Source organism: Chelonia mydas, chromosome 1 (assembly GCF_015237465.2).
Source record: "Chelonia mydas isolate rCheMyd1 chromosome 1, rCheMyd1.pri.v2, whole genome shotgun sequence".
In the NCBI taxonomy this organism is placed as follows: domain Eukaryota; kingdom Metazoa; phylum Chordata; order Testudines; family Cheloniidae; genus Chelonia; species Chelonia mydas.
In genome coordinates, this window is record NC_057849.1 from 244,243,568 (window position 1) to 244,264,223 (window position 20,656).

Genomic DNA, 20,656 nt, shown 5'->3' on the forward strand with positions numbered 1-20,656 from the left:
CACCCCTAAATTATTTGCTTCAATTATATTTCAGAATTGTTGCTATTCTTCCCTAATCTTTTGCAGTGCATGATTGGTCACCTAAAATATATGGTACTTTTTCTTCTTTATGATTGGAACTTTTATGAAAAAGTGGAGGAAAGTCAAAAAGATTGGCCCAAGTTCCCCTGCCACCCTCTGGGGAAGTGGCACAGACCCAGTGGTGGAGAGCGGGCTGCCTGGGACAGTTTGTGCCAAAAGACTTTAATACCCTAGAAGGGAAGGACTATAGTGAGCTGGCCAGAGGGTAAAGTCACAAAGAGGAAGCTGAAGCTCCTGGAGCAAGAGGGCAACAGGGCAAGACAGGATAGATGAACAGACTGTGAGAGGAGGGTAAAGCACCTGGAAAGAGCTAATTCCCAAAGTGACGCAGAAGGAGGCATTACCTGCAGTGAGTGGATCCCGTCACAGAGCCATATGAGTACTTCTTGAGTGAACCTATGCACAAACATATAGTCACATAACAGTCCATCAGATATTTGCTTTCTGTAAATATATTCTTGCAAACAAAGAAACAAACAAAGAACAAGATTGTGGAAAATGGGTAAAAAGAGTCAAATTTCATCAAAGTGAGTTACAGGTATTCATCTGAACAATTGCTCTCAAATATATATTTTACAGTATGTACCCAGATTTTATTATAATCCTTTGATATAAAACACTGATTCTCCGCTTATTTATACCAGTGTAAATCAGGCATAACTCCACTGAAATCCATGAGTTGTACTGGTGTAAAACCAGTGTAAATGAGAGGGAAATCAGGTCCTCCAGATTTATGTTCAATCTGTCTTAATCCAAAGACATCATCTTTTAATTTTTTATTCTGTTCTCAAAACCAGACAGAAAATGACCAAACATCTTTCCCTAGGCACACAGCCAAGAGCTTCCTAAATTGATCTGTTGTGATACACATCAGATGTTTATTCTAATACTGACTTCAGAAGTTTTGCCTTCATTCAGCAGAGAATTTTTGAAGACGCTGTGAGAGCATTAAATAGCTACGTCAACCAAATTAGTCCTTCGAGAAATAAATATCCAATATTTTAAAAGAAATTACAGGATCCTTTGAAATAGATAGTCTTACTGTCAATTACTCTCCATGTATGGCTATGTTTATCATTCAGGAGCTGCTTAAAGGCTACTTTGACACTTCACTATCTTTTTCCCCTTTCAAACGTGTTTTCCAGGATACCCTGGAAACTTCAGAGTATTTACGGTACTGTTTATTCCAGGGGTTTACAGTCCCTAATGCATGTGTTAGTGAGATGAGTAATTAGGCAGACATAGTAGCCATGTAACTCTTTTAACTAACAATTCCTTTCCAAGTTCCCCCCTGTTGCTTCCTCAGCATGAAGCAGGGAAGATTCTGCTAACACAATCTAATTAGCTAAAACAAAGATTATTTAAAGAGCATCTAGATCCCTCCAGATCCATTAAATTATAGCACATTCATCCCAGTGAAGAAGCCTCATAAATTTCTCCTGGAATTAACTGTGATAATCCATTTTGTGGCAAATTGCCAGCACTACTTTGATGGGTCTCACGCTTTCTCTTCTTGGGGAGGGATCAGGGCACTGTTTCTCACTTCTGACCTGGGGTATTAACTGCCCCACTAGTGTCCTAGAGGAGGGGAATGGAGAGGGAGGGACCCGGGCCCACCCTCTACTCCAGGTCCCAGCCCACGGGCCCTAGGAATAGCAGTAAACCGCTTGAATTAGCGGTTCCTTCCCCTGGGCTACTTCCCTCTCCTGCCCTTCAGCTTGTGGGGCTTCCTGCCCTCCCTCTGCACAAACCAGGTGTCTCTTTACCTAGGGTCTTGGTCTTCTTAGCCCACCACAGCACTTCTCGAAACCCTCCTCTGCTTCCCTCCAAACTGCTCTCTGCTCCAACACCAATCCACTCTGTTTCAACTCCTCCAAACTTCTCTTTGCTCTAACGCCAATCCAATCTGCTTCAGCTCCTCCAAACTGCCTCTCTACTCCAACATCAATCCACTCTGCTTCAACTCCTCCCCTTGTCTGATTAGGGGTTTTATCAGGTGACTGGCTTCAGGTGCTTTAATCAATCTATAGCAAACTTTCTTCCCTCTACAGGGAATAAGCTCCCTTCTAGCACTCTCCTGCTGCCCTCTGGCCTGGGCTTTCCTTGCTTTTTGCCCCTGCTCTAGTTTCCACCCTCCACCCCTCCCCCCACCCCCCCCGACTGGGCCAGACACTTTTTCTTCGTTTTGTTTTGGGTTTTTTGCTGTTTTTTTTTTTGCTGCCGTTCGAGTGCTGGTTGGCTGACAGCTTGCCTGCCAGCCCCCCCCAAGCCTGCCCTCGGACGCTGCTATTGCTTCAGCTGCAACCCCCGGAGGAGGGGGGAGGACTGCCGACCCGCTCCCCGGAGGAGGGGCGTGGACGCCCCTAGACCCAACCGTTTTGCTGTTTGTTTGTGGACCCGCAATTAATCGTCTTCTTATCTTTGCTTGGCATTTTTGGAATGCTCCACAAAGACTGGGAGAGAAGACAGCTGACAGAGACATCGCCCGGGGAAGCTACAAATCATCATGGAGGGGGCCGTAAGACTGAGTAACTTTTGAACTGTATTCTCGCGTGGGGAGAGTTTGACTGCATCTTAACTGCGTTTGTAGGGGCACAGGGGGTGTGGCACGGAGCTGCCGCCCGATCCATCGGTGCCCCCCCCAACACTACTGCAACCGTCACAGCCCCCCCGCCATCCATCCCTGCTGGCAACCTGCAGTCTGCCTCTAGCTTCAACTGCTTGCTTTGAATTCCATCATCCGGACCAGATACAACAGCCGACCAAACGAGACTCTTTGGATAAACGCGCATGGGTCCGCTTCCCCCCCCCCCCCCGGACTGCCCACCCCACAGTTTGCCCCTACTACCTGACCCCAACTCCTGTTTCCTTCCCCTGTCCAGTCCGACCCATTTGCCCGCCCCCCCCCCCCCCCCGCCTGCAGCCCAACAGGGAGAAGTGGTTAATCTGCTTCCCCCTCCCCCCTCCTCCTTCTGATGTCTCCCCGTCTCTCCCTGCTCACAATGGCGGGGAATGAGAGGGGTGAGACCCCTCTAACAACCTCAGTTGCCCCTCCCCCACCTACGCCCCTGCCCAACCCCCAAGCCCCCCTCCCCACCACTGCTGCCAAAACACCTGCCACCGCCCCCGCTGGGGCATCGGCAGCCGGAGGTACCGGGGTGACTATTACCGCTGCTACGCCCACTGCCCCCCCCAGATTCTAGGAAAGCCCCCCCAGTTAGCCGGAAATGCCAGGGTGCGAAGAAGGGGAAGGGTCCCTCCACAACCACCAAGCCCTCCATGGCAGCGGGGAGGGATGCCCCTCATCATCTACCATGGCATCCCTCCCCGCTGTTCCCTCCACCAGCTCTGCGAGCGTCCCTCCCCCGGCCCCCAGGGCATATGCCCAGGCGGTGGCAGCCCCCCCCCCCCCGCCTGCCACCTTGTCATCTCGCCCACACACCGCCTCCGCTAACATCAATAGCGGCCGAGGCCCCTTTCCCACCATAACCAGGAAGCATGGCGTCCGTTGCCTCCTGGTGCCTGCCTCGCCCCACGTGGAGACATACGTCCAGGCGTTGGCGAGGGTGGTAGGACCCACGGCTATTGTGGCAGCCTCCAAGATGTACGGGAAGGTCATCTTTTTCTTAGCATCGGAGGCTGCCACCCAGGAGGCAGTGGAGAAGGGCCTGGCGGTGGGGGGGGGGGGTTTGTCCCCCTGGAGCCGCTAGAAGACCTGGGCGTCCGCCTAGTCCTGACCTCCGTCCCTCCTTTTCTACCCAATGCCGCCCTGTTACCTGCTCTCTCCACCCTGGGGAAACCCGTTTCTGTCATCAGCCCTATCCCTTTGGGCTGCAAGGACCCCACCCTCCATCATGTCCTTTCGTTCCGCCGGCAAGTGCAGCTTTTACCACCGCCGGCGGCACGTGACGGAGAGGCACTCAAGGGGTCCTTCCTAGTCCCCATCAGGGAGCCCGCTATCGAGTCTACTATTCCACAGGAGAGGCCTGGTGCTACCTCTGCCGATCAGTGGGGCATGTCCAAAGAGACTGCCCCTTGGCCCAGCGGGGAGGGGCACCCGAGACCCCCGAGACCCGGCAGGACATCGGCTCTGTCGTTGCCGACGCCCCTGGCCGCCAGACATCTGAAACCACCTTTCCTCCTGCTCGATCCACTGCTGCTCCTGCCCAGGCCCAAGAGACACCTCCCCTACAATGCCCAGACGAGCGAGGGAGCCCCGCCCTTGCTGTTAACAATCCGGCAGAGCCTATGGAGGAGGGTGCAGCAAAGATATTACCGGGCATAGGAGAGGGCCCGCCCCAAGGAGAACCGCCCCCCCCCCCTCATGCTGCCTCACCGTTACCCCCCCGAGCCCCTGAACCGTCACCTCCGCCCCCCGACACGACCCCTGCTAACCAGCCCCCAGACGATGCTATGGAGGGCTGGACCCTAGTCCAGGGAAAGCGAGGCAAGCGGAAGGCTCGAGCTCCACTGCACCCATCCGATGTGGAGGCCCCCCGGAAGACCAGGAAGGGAGGCACTGACACTGAGCCTTCTGCTATGCCCACCAGTGAGATCCAGCCGCCGGTGTCGGGAGGGGAAGACAAAATAGCACTGGAAGGTAGAATCTCCCCTCCACGGGAGACCCTCCCCTCCGAGACCCCTGAGGAAGCCCCTTCTGCCCGAATATCACCCGAACCCCCCAAGAACCCCGAAGCGACCGTCGTAGCGGGCGCCAGGGGGGAGACCCCCGGGGTGGCAGAAGACGACCTCTCCTCCATGTATGAAGAGATCGAGGCCCTAGGTTTGACCCCGGTCACCCAGGGAGAGAATGACCTACTGCCTGCTGGCCTCGATCTGGGCAACCTTACCCCAGTCCCCCTTTCCCCATGCTCCCTCCCCCTAACCGCCTTCCCGGGCGAACACCCTGCAGAAGGTGGTCCACCACCTGATGCCATGGCTGCCAAATCCACCACAGAGCCTGCGCCTAGCATCACTGGGAGCCCCCTCCCCACCCCCTTAACCCTCGAATCTGTTTGGGAGGCACCACCTCTCAGCTGCTTGCCTCCCGAAGCCCAGAGCCTCGCCTCTGCCCCCGCCTCCGCCCCCACCCCTGTCCCTGTCCCTGCCCAATCCACCTCCTCCTGCAATGCTATTGCTGCCCCTGGGGTTATTTCTTTCCCATTTTTTGTGGACACCCCACCAAGGAGCAGCCTTTGCATTTTCCTGCCGCGACCCATTAGGAGCTGCAATTTTCCCTCCGCCATCCTCTTTTACCCCAAGGCTTGAGACGGACCTAATAACTTTAGCCTGTCAGACACCCCCTCGGTGGTCTGCACCCTGCCTGCCCGTCTCAGTGGACCACAAGGCTGCACCAAGAGCCCCACCAGGGAATAACCCGGAAATCGCAACCCCACCCCCCATGAGCTGCGAAAAGTGTTGCGACAGTTTTTTAGAAGACATCCGTGGCTCCCGCAACAGGGTACAGCTAGCTCTCCAGCTATGGGGGGACTTCGATCAAATCCTCCAGGCCACAAGGGCCCTTATAAAGGAGGGTAAAGGGAAAGGAAGGCATGGTGCCGCGGCCTACGGGCAGGCCCACAGCTTCCATGACAATTTACTCACTTATGGGATGGGTCACGGATTGTTGCGCGACCTGCTGGGGGCTGTGAACACCCCCACCAACAAGGAACCCCCAACCCCCAGCCCTCCGCATGACGCCCCTCATTATTGCAACTTTGAACACCAGGGGCTGTAGGATGGCTCTCCGCAGGTCCCAGGTGCTCTCTTACCTTCGGGAAGTGGGGTACTCTGTGGTTTTCCTGCAGGAGACCCATACGGATCCGACCACCGAGGACAGCTGGCCGCTGGAGTGGGGGGACGGGGTCTACTTCAGCCACTTCACGATCCGACAAGCTGGAGTGGCGACCCTGTTCTCCCCCAACCTACGGCCCAAGGTGCTAGGGGTCACTGAGGCCATGCCGGGCCACCTGCTGCATCTCCGAGTCTGTATGGCGGGGCTCGTGGTCAACCTCGTTAACATCTATGCCCCGACAACGAGCCCGAAGCGGCCACAATTCTATCAGCGGGTGTCCGACTTCCTCAGCACCCTAGATTCTCATGAGTGCTTAGTCCTGGGAGGGGACTTTAACACCACCCTCGAGGAACAGGACCGCTCATGGGCCGAGCTGAGCCCGGCTGCTGCAAACATTCTCCGAGAAATAGTCGAACATCACTCCCTGGTAGACGTCTGTCGTGACCACCACCCAGATGACACTTCCACGTTCACCTTTGTCCGGGTGGAAGCCCATCGGTCACACCACTCTCGGTTGGACCGTATTTATTTATCCCGTTTCCATCTTTCACAGGCCCACTCCTCCAACATTCGTCTGGCCCCATTTTCCGACCATCCTCTAGCCACCATAACAGCCTCCCTCCGTGCAGAGAGGCCGGGGCCGGCCTATTGGCAGTTTAACAACAGCCTGTTGGAGGATGAGGGTTTCGTGACGTCCCTCCGGGAGTTTTGGTTGGCCTGGCGAGAGCAGCGGCGTGCCTTTCCCTCGGCGCGGCGATGGTGGGATCTAGGGAAGGTGTGCGCCAAGCTCTTCTGCCGTGACTACACCCGGGGCACCAGCCGACGGAGAAATGCAGCGATAGAGCAGTTGGTACGGGAGGTCTTAGAGATGGAGAGGCGTCTGGCCACCAGCCCCGAGGACCTGTTCCTCTGCAGAGCGTGCCGGGAGAAGCGGGAGGAGCTCCAGGCCCTCGAGGACCATCGGGCCCGAGGTGCCTTTGTTCGATCCCGCATCCGCCTCCTTCGGGAGATGGATCACGGCTCCCGTTTCTTATACGCCCTGGAGAAAATGAGGGGGGCCAAGAAACATGTCACCTGCCTTCTAGCAGAAGACGGCACCCCACTCACGGATCCGGTGGAGATGTGTGGGAGGGCCTGCGATTTCTACACAAGCCTTTTCTCCCCGGATCCGACCGATCCTGGCGTTTGCAGGGTGCTCTGGGAGGAACTCCCCACGGTCAGCGTGGGCGACCGAGACTGACCAAAGCTGCCTCTCACCCTGGCCGAGTTCTCGGAAGCCCTCCGTCGCATGCCCACCAATAAATCTCCGGGCATGGACGGGCTGACCGTGGAGTTCTACCGTGCGTTCTGGGACATCCTTGGCCCAGACCTAGCCACTGTCTGGGCTGAGTCTTTGCAGGGCGGGGTCCTCCCTCTTTCGTGCAGGCGAGCAGTGCTCGCCTTGTTGCCGAAGAAGGGGGACCTCCGCGATTTACGAAACTGGCGTCCCGTCTCGCTCCTTAGCACGGACTACAAAATCGTAGCGAAAGCAATCTCGCTGCGGCTAGGGTCCGTGATAGCGGACGTGATCCACCCAGACCAGACCTATACTGTCCCGGGTCGCAGCATTTTTGACAACCTATTTCTAATCCGAGATCTTTTGGAACTCGGGCGTAGAGACGGTCTGTCTTTCGCCCTCCTGTCTCTTGATCAGGAGAAGGCATTCGATAGAGTGGACCATGGGTACCTCCTGGGCACTCTGCAGGCATTCGGATTCAGACCTCAGTTTGTGAGTTTTCTCCAGGCGCTGTACGCTTCCGCGGAGTGTCTGATTAGGCTCAACTGGACCCTGACCGAACCAGTCAGCTTCGGGAGAGGAGTACGGCAGGGGTGCCCCCTCTCGGGCCAGCTGTACGCTCTGGCAATCGAGCCCTTCCTCTGTCTCCTCTGCAGAAGGTTGACGGGGTTGGTGCTGCGGGAGCCGGAGCTGCAGCTGATCCTGTCGGCGTACGCCGATGACGTGCTTCTCGTGGTCCAGGACCCGGGGGACTGGGCGCGGGTGGAGGCTTGCCAGGCCATCTATTCGGCAGCCTCCTCCGCCCGAGTCAACTGGGTCAAGAGCTCTGGCTTGGCGGTGGGGGACTGGCGGCAGGTGAACTCCCTCCCACCCGCACTTCAGACCATCCGGTGGAGCACGGGTCCACTGCTCTACCTCGGCATTTACCTTTCTGCCACGCATCCCTCTCCGCCGGAGAACTGGCAAAATTTAGAAGGTGGGGTGATAGAGCGGCTCCAGAAATGGACGAGGCTACTCCGATGTCTCTCCCTCCAAGGGAGAGCACTGGTGCTTAACCAACTAGTCCTGTCCACGCTCTGGTACCGGCTCAACACCCTGGTCCCGGCCCCGGCTTTCCTGACCAACCTCCGGACATCGATTCTAGAGTTCTTTTGGTCAGGAATGCACTGGGCCCCTGTAGGGGTTCTTCATCTACCCCTGTAGGAAGGAGGGCAGGGCCTGAAGTATCTGCACACTGAGGTCCGTGTCTTCCACCTCCAGGCCCTGCAGAGGCTCCTTTATAGTGCAGGTAGTTCGACGTGGAGCATATTGGCGCACGCCTTCCTGCGCCGCTTCCAAGGGCTCTGATATGACCAGCAGCTCTTTTATCTTTGTCCGAGAGGTTTTCCGCGAGACCTCTCGGGGCTGCCGGTCTTCTACCAGGACCTCCTCCAGACCTGGAAACTGTTTTCAATGACCAGGTCCATGGCGGCCACCATGGGAGCAGATCTCCTCCCGGAGCCCCTCCTACACAACCCCCAGCTCTGTGTGCAGGTGGCGGAGTCCCGCTCGGTGCGCCAGAGCTTGATCCTGGCAGAAGTCATGAGAGTCGGAGACCTCCTGGGCTACAACCGGGGAGACTGGCTGGATCCCCTGACGCTCGCTCGGCGCATGGGGCTCTCCAGACCTCGTACCCCCCGGCGCGTACTTCAGGAGGTGAAGGCCGCTTTGCCGCCCGCTGCTCAAGCTTACCTCGACCGGGTCCTGCTCGAGGGCACACCCCGCCCACCCTCTACCCCAGGCCCGCTGGACCTTTTAATTGGACCCCTGCCCGTAGACCCAATCAACCCCCTCACCCCTTTACTGTGAGCCGGCTGCATGAACTGCAGCCGGTAAGCTTCCAAACCGCGCCAAGGAAACCTCTATATACGCTTATGCTCCACACCCTTCATGCCCTCACCCTAGTGTCCCACCCCAACACAAAGTGGCGAGACCTTCTGCCACCTTTGGAGGGTGAGCAGCCCTGGTGGGCCAGCCTATATTCTACCTTGATTCCAAGGCCTGTCGGGGACATCAGTTGGCGGCTCCTTCACGGAGCTGTGAGCACGGGCACGTACTTGGCGTGGTTCACCCCCATCCCAGATACTTGTCCCTTTTGCAGTGTGAAGGAAACCCTGGCACACGTATATTTGGAGTGCGCCAGGCTGCAGCCCCTTTTCCGGCTCCTCACAAATCTTCTATTACGTTTTTGGTTGCATTTTTCCCCTCACCTTTTTATTTATGCACTCCCCATCCGTGGCCTCACAAAGTCGCGGGATCTCCTAGTTAACCTCCTCCTGGCCCTGGCTAAAACGGCCATCTATAAAACCAGAGAGAGGAGGTTGGCCGACGGAGTTTCCTGTGACTGTGGGGCCGTTTTCCGATCCTCGGTCCGTTCACGTATCCCGGCGGAGTCCCTCTGGGCCGCGTCCACCGACTCCCTTGATGCTTTTGAGGAGCAGTGGGCGCTGTCCGAGGTTCTCTGCTCGGTGTCCCCGTCCAGTTCCCTTTGTTTGACCCTTTGATTGGGGGAGAGAGTAAGGGACCCCAGCCCCAGCCATTGCTGCTGCGGACACCACCACCTTAGAGGGGTCCTTTCACACGTGGGTGCACGTGCCCCCCCCCCGGGATTGTCCACCCCACAGGCTGCCCCTCTTGTTGGGTGCTTTCAAAGGAAGGAATTGTTGGTGACACTGGGCGTGGCGCCAGGTAACTCGAGGGGGTGGCAGACCTTGAGAGTCAATGAAGCCCCCTCGCTCTGGGCCACCAGGTAACTCGGAAGGGTGGAAGACCACGCGAGTCAAGAAGGCCCCCCGCCCTGGGCCCAGGCAAGCTTGAACATTTCCCTCCCCTGAAGCTAATGAGAAAACAATTGTGATTGGTTGCTGTGTTACACATTGCATATGCTGCTGTTTTTGTTTTGTAAGTGTGTTATGCAAATAAAAACACCTCTTTTGCTTCAAAAAAAAACCAACACTCTCCTGCTGCCCTCTGGCTATGCTGTATCACAATTTCCAGGTCCTAGAACCTGATGGGTCTCGTGAATGACTGCACAGGTCAGCTCAAAGTTTGCTGTAGTGGTTCAGAAGGAGCTGCTGATTTTTCGAATGTTTGCTGTTGATCTTGTATCCTCAAGTTGTGTAATTCAAATGCTCCTGAAGATGGAGGTTTTTGCCACATATATTACTTCATCCTAGCTGGAGCCATCAGTTAGCTGAAATGTGGCTATTCCTAGTTGCTCAATTTCTTGTGGTTGCTCTGAAAATTTGAATAATAGAGAGACAATGTGGGTGTAGTAATGTCTTTTATTGGACCAACTTCTGTTGCTGAGAGAGACAAGCTTTCAACCTTACACAGAGCTCTTCTTCTTAATAGTATTTTTCTCCTGTGAGGCTGCTGGATACGTACTCAGCAGAGATTAATGGAGGGTATGCTCCTTGAAGCAGATGTAGCAGATATGATGAAGTACTTTATGGTCAGGAGGCAGAGTTGAGTTTTGGATTCTGTAGATGTTGCTGTTAATGCAGCAGCATTTTAGAAAATCCCTCTCTAAAGCAAAGGTTGCTGGAGACCACTGAATGGCAGCACACCCTGAAGCTCTGTATTTAAGGAGTATCTTCTTTTCTACCACAGGAAGGAGGATTGAGGCAGAGCACTTTTCATGAGGGTTTCTGTGATGGAGTATATACTCCCAATGGTATTAAAAAGTGTTAACCGGAGCTAGGGAGCTAAATTAAAACACCTGGTTGCACCTGGAGGGTGGGCCAGGCCCAAACGAAGAAGAAGCCCTGCGGGGGAGGCAATCTTAAAGGGAAGAAGCCCAGACGAGCAGCGGGCTGCAGAGAGAGAGAGGGGAAAAAATCTGTAGTCCCTCTCTAGTTGCTAGGAAGTGAAGGAAGGGCCTAGAGAGAGGTAGATGTATGGAATGTCCAGGGAGGTGCTCTGGGAAAGGGCCTGAAGGAAGGCCAAGGTCAGAGAAAGTCCAGGGAGGCAGCGAGAAGTCTGCTACAGGGTCCCTCAACTGGAATCCAGAGGAGAGGGAGGGCTTGGGTTCCCCTACTGGCTACAGGAAAAGGTGCAACAGGAACATCCTGACACAAGGGTGAGAAGCACTGTTGAATTTGGATCCAGGCACCTAAGAGAAAGCCCAGCATTGCTCTGCACAAGAGTGGGAGGATAATGCTGCAGAGCCCAGGAAGGGGGAAAGAGACGATAAAGGAGTGAGCTTGGGTAGGGGAAAAGAGTTATGTTTGTATGAGTTTAGTTTACTGAACTCTCTGTTCACCCCAGAAAGGGTGGAAGTAAACATGACCTGGCCAGAGGGTTGAGTCATAAGTAGAAAGACCACCACAGGATGGGAACAGCTGTCAGCAGGGGGCAGTAGATGAGGAAATCGCTGCTAGAACATACCAAGCCATGATGGCTACCCTAGCAGTGAGTCCACTGTTCTACAGGTTCTGAACATTGGAAACCACTTTCCCCCTTGGTCCATCAGAGCCTGGATTTTTTAACCTTCAGAGCATTGTGTAAAGCTTTTCTCTTTGGCTTCTAACACAGGTGAGATGAGGGTTTTGGGGTTGTTCTATGTGGGTCAAGTATTATTTTAATCTGGATGGCTTGGGATGGGGAGGCTGGAGTGCATTATGTAGAACTGATTTTCTCTCTCTCTCTCTCTGTCTCTCATGTTCATTAATTGTTCTTCAGTCACCTAATGTCATGGGTGCTCTAAATCAAGTGAAATGAATATATCAGTGTTTCTGTGTCTGAGGATTGACCACCCCTTGTCAGATGAGTCGTGGGATTTCTTAATGCCAAACAGCAAAGCCACCTAGAGTGGAGGCACAGCAACAAAATCTCAGTGGAAGGAAGCAGCCCTTTCCCAAAGGAATTTCTGTCCAGCCCTTTCCCAATAGAATTTCTGTGAGAGCGGTGGATACTCCCCTCCCGACCGTGGAGCTGCTTCCAAGGGTGTTTGTGCAGTTTTGCGCACCATTATGAATTTGCCCCTTAGTTTCAATACCAGGAAGTAATGAAATCTTGACTCCCTCAAGTTGGCAGTGGCATGTGGGGAAAGACACTGGTGTTCTGTGACTATGCTGGATGCTGTGGCCTTTCCAGGGACGCTAGAGATGCTGTTCATAATTTTGAATGGGGTTGTGTGGGAATGAGTATTGTGCCTATTAGAAATGGTCAAAAAAACCCTATTTTTTGTCAAAAAGTTGACTTTTTAAAATGAAAATTTTCATCTAGATCTGACTTTTTAAAAACGTTTTGTTTTTCATGATATTTTATTAAGATTTTAATTTAAATGGTTGTCAGCATTTTCCTTATACTGAAAATATTTTTTTGTAAGTACAAACGTTGATAACCCAATTAGATGATAGTTTTGAATAAAGATTCTATTTACATACTGATTTAAAAATTCACCAGAAACAATAAAACAAAAGGATCAACCTTGTGAGATGGAAACAACTGTGACATTTTGAGATTTTTGACATTTTTTTCCACTTTCAGAACATCTCTAATGTACATGGAATTGTGGGAATAAATAATTTTTCAGTTCACTGGCTGAAGTGACAAAAATCAAAATTGGTTTCAGATTGCTCTAAAACAAAAAAAAAAGTTTTCTTGGCAAAACAAAAAGCCTTAACAAATAAAAAACGTTTTCAGTTGTCTGAAATGAAATATTTCATTTTCACACATTCACAGAAACAAGGAGGGGGAGAAGGTCGGCACCTCCCTCTGAGCCTAGTGGTTAAAGCACTCACTTGGGATGTGGAAGACCCAGATTCAAAGACCCCCCCCCCGCCGACTGATTTGAGGAAAGGATTTGAACCCAGCTCTGGCATATCCCACATGTGTGCTCTAACCACTGAGCTATAGGATATTCTGAGGTGAAGCTTTCAGTCCCTCCTGTTCAAGTTGTACCACTTTGTATAAATACAGTACATTCCATTTAATAGCAACCAGAATATTGACATCTACCAGTTAATAGCAATATTTTGCTGGGCACCCATCCTGTCCCATTGACTTTAATGTGAATGGGATTCAGACATTGGCATGATGCTTATTAGCAACATTTTTTGGAAGAAAGGCCCCTGCAAGGTTACAGACAGGGAAGGAAGTGCTGGGATGTGTCTTCCCTGGCTGCAGCCCCACAAACCAGCCGGCAGCCAGTGCTCAGCCCATCCCAGCGCTTCCGTCTGGGGCGGCAGTCCCATAAACCTGCCTGCACACTGGGTCCACACAGGAGATAAGGGGCTGGGAGGGGAGGCAATGGGCAGGGAAGTAGAGGGGGGCTGCAGCCCCGATGTGGGAGCTGCAGGGTACCTCTCCCTATACTCTGCAGTCTGTGCCCTGGTGGGGGGGCTGCACCCAGAGAAGGCGCTGAGCCCCAGCCCCCAGAGTATGCAGGGAGAGGTACGGTGCAGCTCCACAGGCCCCCAGTGCCCCTGCTCCCTGTAGAAAGCCTCAGCATGAGGGTTGCATCCCTTCCCACAGGCAGGTTTGTGGGGCTACAATTGGGGAAGGCACATCCCAGCACTTCCTTCCCCGGCTGCAGCCTTGCAAACCTCACTTCTACTCATGGGCGCTGGAACTGGGGCTATACCTGCCCACCTTGTAACATGGGCAGGCTTTGGAAAGCAGGGGGCCATGTTCGCCCCCCCCCCAAACTGCAAGCCTTGAACAGGCGCGGAGTGACACAGGCAGAGGCTGTGCTTCACAACTGGGAAGGTGATCATCTCCCCTACTGGTGGCATTAGGCTCTTCCCGGGGAGGGGCAAAGTGGGGCTTAGCCTCCACTCTCCATGGGACCCCATCCATGGTCCTGCTCTTTCCCCAAAGGCCTCACCCCCTGACTAGGCTGGAAACCATCTGCCCCTGGTTGGGGGCCGGGGGTCCTGAAAGCAGCCCCTGGCACGTGTTCCCAACCCCTGGGGTGTGCCGCCCAGGGCAGAAGGAGGATCCAGGGCTCCCCACAACAGCCTGGGCGGCTCTGACCATGACCTGGCTCTGGCTTCCAGACTGACCAGGGGGCAGGATCTCAGGGGAAGAGGAGAAGTGAGAATGGGACCTCATGGTCCCCCCACTTCTACCGAGGTTCCTGCACTCCTGCTTGCGGTTACTAGCAACTGCTGGCTCATAGCAACTTTTTGCTGGCAACCAAGGGGTTGTAATAATACTGTATTTAAATATTCATTCGGACTGAGAGAGTATGTGAGAATGACTCCACAGCCTGGTGGTTAGGGGACACAGCTAGATTTCAGTCCCTGCTCCAAGGACTATTTATTTATTCATACAAAGTGGAACAGCTTCAACAGGAGAGACCGAGCAAGATCCATCCCAGAACTCCTTACAAGCCAGGGGCTAGGGCAAAATCCTGGGATATGGGAGCCCCGGCTTCAAATACTGCTGCACGTCAGGGAGAGGAGGGACTTGATCCCACATCCCAAGCAAGTTCTGTAATCACAGGGCTATTAGTTATTGGGAGAAGGGGCACTACCTCCTCTTCAGTTTTGTGAATGGCACCTAACTTGCCTTATGACTCTAGCCTGATTTTGTTTTGTGGCCAAAACTATATGGTAAAATTTGTGTTGAGTTTGCAAATAGTTTGGGGTTGACTGAAATGGCATTTTTTAGGGGAACAAACTCGTGGTCTGAAAAATTTCACTCAGCTCTACATGTACATCATTGAGATTGGTATTAAGCTCAATAATGGAGACCACAGTGGAGGTGGAAACGTTGTTGATGTCAATAGGCTCCAAGGCCAGTCTCCCACCAAAGCTACTACTGAGATCTGTACAATGAAGAAATGAGATTTTGACAGATGTGGGCATGGCATGAGGCAAATTAATCCAGAAAAGAAAGAGCTTCCCAGTGGGCATTCCTTTTAGGGAGAGTATCTGGTCCCTGAAGGAGAATCTCCCTCAAGCAAGAGATGCAAAATGAAATGGGCAAGTGAAAATCTGTCATATTTGTCCCCAGCACTGGGTGGTATGGTGAACTCCCTACTGACTGCAACAAAATTCTGAATAAAACTCGCCCAAATTTTTCATTTAACTTTTTTTTATGAGGAAAAACTAATGAAACTCTTTTTTTGATGAAAAGTTTAATGAAAAACTAAAAACCAACAAAAATTGGTTTTCAAAAATAAAAAACAATCAAAAAAATGAAAAAAGCACTGATTTTTAATTAAAAAAACATTTTTTAAAAAAAATATAACTTGGTCATAGAACATAGTTACCGTTTTCCAACCAGCTCCAGTTCAAAATGGATTCACCTCAAGTCTATATACCTCCAAAATTGAGACAATGTACTCCCTAAAGACTCAACGATGCATCAATTTCTTGTACTGTGTATTGTCCCACAAATGGGCCTGGATTTTTTTATCATTTGGTTTGAAATGTAAACAATCATCTTTTTAATTTCCATAGAGTTTTAGTCATATTTAATTTTTTAAAATGCAAACTACTCCCTGGAGAACAAAAACATGGGATGCTTGTTTCTATTTGGGGATATGCTCAAATCAGCACTATAAGCCCTGTATTTTTCATAAAACTATTTCACTTTGGCAATGAGCCAGCTTGAAAGGCTAACTTAATAATTGGACCATTTCCCACTTGCCATTGTCACTGATATCCTGTTACTCTTCAGACCTGCAAATCTGAAATAATGAATTTTTAAAAAGATTATATGCTATATTAGTCAACAAGTTTCAATTCCATATCCATTTAGAACAAAATACACACGCCATGGCATGCCTCACTGGACAAACTTTGTTGTTGTTGTTGCTGGAGGGAGAATGACGCTGAGCAGCCCTACCCAGTTCTAGAAGGCAGTCCTGCAAAAGGATCCTCCACTCCCATCCCATGAAGAGCAGCAACCCTTGCAATTTGAGTTACTGAAAATCCTCTGCCTTGAGATACTGAGGCCAATCCCCCACAAAGAGTCAAAGAGCTGCTCTGCACAATTTAAGGAGTACAGTCCCCCTCTGCTAAGGGCATTCAGTGGCCCCTCTTCATCTCAGGACCATCTTCTCCACCCTTGTTAAAGACAGCCTTGCAACTGGAGAGAACAAGGACCCACAAAAAGCAGTTGTTCCTCGCCCAGTATCTCCCTATGTAACATCCCAAGCTTCATCTCAAGAGGAACAGCATGCTGTCATTTAAGAGATGTGACCTCCCACCCTTACCTCATATCACCCCTGTACTATCTGCCTTCTCAACCCAAAGTCCTGTCAGGTCGTACAGTACTGAATTATTTATCAATATAGAGCTCCAGAATATACTAGATTCTGCACAGAAGACAGAGATCTCAGGAACTTGCAGTCTAGATGTCAGGCTTTCTGGTAACCAGCAGAGAGAAGGGAACAGGGCAGGAAAAGTCGAGGGTTAAGGTGGTAAAATCCTGTACTTGCTCAAATTAGGGATGTACTCATCTCTTTAAGGGTTTTATATTATTTTACTTGTCTTAAAAATCAAAATAAAGGAGTTATTATTGCAGGATAAATATTAGTGACACACACATTGTGGCTGTCATGGAAGAACCTTCACTTTCTCCACTGTAAGGTGAGCCTTTCCGCCAGTAAGCAACGGTGCAGCCTCTTGAACTGAAATAAATTAGTCTGAATTAAATTAGATTTTAAACTGCTTCAAACAAGGATGGTCTTATTATTCTGTGTTGGACAGCACCTAGCACAGTGAGGGCCTGATCCCTAATTGTCACTCCTATGCATTACTGCAATACTAATCAACAATAACCGTTAGTAGCAGTATGTGTTTGGTAGGAACATGCTCTGCAAGATTCTGGTTCTGTTCCCTGTTTATAACACTGAAAGTTTAAAGAAGGCTGGAAAATACCATGCCACAATAACATGCTAATTCTATTTTTGTAACGACTATCTGCTTTGGCTCAATATAATTTACTCACTTAGTTAGTCAGTGTGTAACCCTAGGCTGCAAGAACAAATACGTCAATCTTTGGGGTTCGTAGGTTGTTCCCATCCACATCCCCCAGGATGATAGATGTGCTCTACTTTTGAAATTACACCGGGTGACTTGGGCAATGAATGTTACTGTTGTAGTTTTTTATTTTAGAATATATCTGAAATGCAGAATTTCCAGGGTCGGTGAGTGGAAGAACATCTTAGTCAGTAAAAAGTGCTCCATGTCACAGCATATAAATAGATCTAGCTGAGAACATAGCAATAGCTCTGCTGCTGCTGCTACCTCAGAACTGAGCTGATCCTAATGAACACAACGGGGGATTGTTTCTCGCTGTCTTTCCCTGTGTTGTGAGGCAACGATTGCAACGATACCAAATACTAAAGTGGATGAAACTCAAGGAGGTAAACAGTAATCTTACAGTAGGAAGTACACTCAGGGTAGTTTGAACATATTCACAGGCTGGTTCTCTCTGTTGGGGATGAGATCTAAAACTTCCCCCATTACACACACACAGTGGATCTTAGGAGAGGGCTGTATCATTGCATACACCCATTGATCTGTGCTATGAAGTCGTTCCCATCACTGCCACCTTCCCTGGCCAGTAATTCTGAGAACAGTGCCCATGCTTGGTTCAGCAGATATTGCATGTTTTTATTTTGGATTGTCTCAGAGCTGCTTCCTAGGATGTGCTGGTTGCCTAGTACAAGTGGCCTGTAACTAAAGATTAAACAAAACTGTACTGGAAACCTGAGGGTAACATTAAAGTGGTTAGTTAAGATAGAAGTTTGTCTGTTGAATTGGTTACTAGTGCAGGTATCATTATCAAGAGGAAGTGTGGTCTAATGAACTAGAATGAGGATCAAGGATCCCTTATCTCCTCTTTGTCTATGTTCCCCCATCTGTAAAATGGGGATAATAATACTAACTTGCTGGCACTTAACTTGCAAGGAGGATTAATTAGTTAATATTTGCACAGTGCTTTAAAAATGAAAAATGCTGATTTAAATCATTTACCTGTGGGTACACGAATCCAAGGTCAAAACCGGCGCAGAACTTCCTAGAACCAGAGAAAGAAAAGTGGTAGAATCCAAGAATTTCGTTAGTGACCTCCCCATACCAATCTAATTAACCTGGGAAGTGTTCAAATACTATGGTAATAGGTACGCACACAAAACACTGAGTAGATATTATTTATAAAAGAAAAATGCCAAAGTATAATTCTTTAGAAAAGGAAAAGAGGGAGTAATTGTTTGACTAAAAGCCTAATCATTTTTCAAATCACAGACAAAGATAGATCAAAGACCGTATCCCACAAGCTCCTTATTCCAAGTAGTAGAAATGGGGGATACAGAATAGTGCAGTGTTTTAGCTAATTCTCTCTCTGTGACCATGAATTGAGGAAGCTCAATAGATGCCAATAATTGCTGACAGCTCTGAAATTAAAGATGCCAAGCAGACCAATATTAAACATTTAGTTTAAGTTAATGAACATTTTCTTTCTTCTAGTAATCAATGCTATAAAAATAGCAACAATTCTTTGTTTTTTTCCCTTGGAATGAATTGAATAATCCTGGTAGCAATTAAGCAAAGACAATGAGTTCTCATTCTACAGTAATAACTCTGAATTCTCTATGAAGCCAATAAGGGAACCATGTAACTGCTAGTAGTATTGGAATGGTTTAGTAGAGGAAATTATTAATCTTCCATAGAGGCTGTGGTCTGGAGGACCAGGCACCGGTCTGATAGCTAAGACAGCTGGATTCTCTTCCCAGTTCTGCTACTTTACAGGCTCTATGAACTTGGGCAAGTCAGCTCTTTGCCTCAGTCTCCAAACCAGTAAAATGGGAAAATGATACTTACATTCTTAAAGTGTTTTGAGGGTATCTACGGCTGTAAAAAGCAAATGATTGTTTGTCATAGATTCTGAGGCCAGAAGAGACCAATTTGATCTAGACTGATCTCTTGTATAACACAGGCCATAGAATTTCCCCAAAATAATTCCTAGGGCAGATCTTTTAGAAAAAACATCCAGTCTTGCTTTAAAAATTGTCGGTGATGGAGAATCTAACATGATCCTTGGTAAATTGTTCCAAGGTTTTAATTACTCTTGCCATTAAAAATGTACACCTTATTTCCAGTCTGATTTTTATAGCTTCAATTTCCAGCCATTGGATCGTGTTTGTTATACCTTTCTCTGCTATATTAAAGAGCCCATTATTAAATATTTGTTCCCCATATAGATTACCTAAAGACTGTAATCAAGTCACCCCTTAACCTTTTTTGTTACTAAAATAGATTGAGCTCTTTGAGTCTATCTCTATAAAGTGTGTTTTCTAATCCTGTAATCATTCTAGTGGCTCTTCTCGGAACCCTTTCCAATTTATCAACATCCTTCTTGAACTGTGGACACCGGAACTGGACACAGTATTCCAGTAGTGGTCACACCAGTGTCAAATAAAGAGGTAAATAACCTCTCTACTCCTATTTGAGATTCCCCTGTTTATGCATCCCAGGATCACATTAGCTCTTTTTGGTATGATCTCATACTAGGAGATCAAATTCAGCTGATTATCCACCACAGTCCCCAGATCTTTTTCACAGTTACTGCTTCTCAGAATAGAGTCCCCCATCCTGTAAGTATGGCCTACATTCTTTGTTCCTAGATGTATACATTTACATTTAGCCGTATTAAAACACATATTGTTTGCTTGTACCCAGTTTACCAAGCGATCCAGGGCTTTCTGAATCAATGACCTGTCCTCTTCATTACTTACCACTCTCCCAATTTTTGTGTCATCTGCAAACTTTATGAGTGATTATTTTATTTTTTCTTTCATCTCATTAAAAAAAGTTAAATAGTGTAAAATGTTAAATAGTGTAAGAACCAAACCCTGTGGGACCCACTGGAAAACACTCACTCAATGATGATTTCCCATTTACAATTGCATTTTTATACCTATCACTTAGCCAATTTTTAATATGTGCCATGTTAAATTTATATCACTCTAGTTTTTTAATCAGAATTGTGTGTGGTACTAAATCAAATGCCTTACAGAAATCTAAGTATAGTATGTCAATACTATTACCTTTATCAACCCAACATGTAATCTCATCAATAATGATATCAAGTTAATTTGACAGGATCTGTTTTCCATAAAACCATGTTGATTTGCATTACTTATATTACTCTCCTTTAATTCTTTATTAATCAAGGCTCTTATCAGCTGCTCCATTATCTTGCCCAAGATTGGTGTCAGGCTGACAGGCCTGTATTTACGCAGGTAATTCCATTTACCCTTTATGAACATTGCCAAAACAGTTACTTTCTTCCAGTTTTGGGGACCCTTCACAATTGTTCCAAGACATATTGAAAATCAGCATTAACATTCCTCCAAGATCCTGAGCCAGCTCTTTTAGAACTCTTGGATGCAAGTTGTTGCTGGTTAACATCCTATAGAGGTACTAGTGGAATGGAAAGTATGTTATCATTACCATATGATGAGACTATATAATCTGTTTTTCCCCAAATAGAGAACAGAA

General features: G+C 49.3%; 1 long non-coding RNA gene across 1 annotated transcript in view; it reads right to left on the reverse strand.

Annotated features, from left to right (window-relative positions):
- Positions 1–427: 427 nt before the first annotated feature.
- Positions 428–20,656, reverse strand: part of LOC122464724 — a 44,131-nt gene continuing 23,902 nt past the window's right edge. The window contains exons 4-5 of the long non-coding RNA XR_006289036.1: positions 18,131–18,173; positions 428–477 (exon numbers count right to left, since the gene is read on the reverse strand). This is a non-coding gene — a long non-coding RNA (uncharacterized LOC122464724). The remainder of the gene's footprint in view (positions 478–18,130; positions 18,174–20,656) is intronic.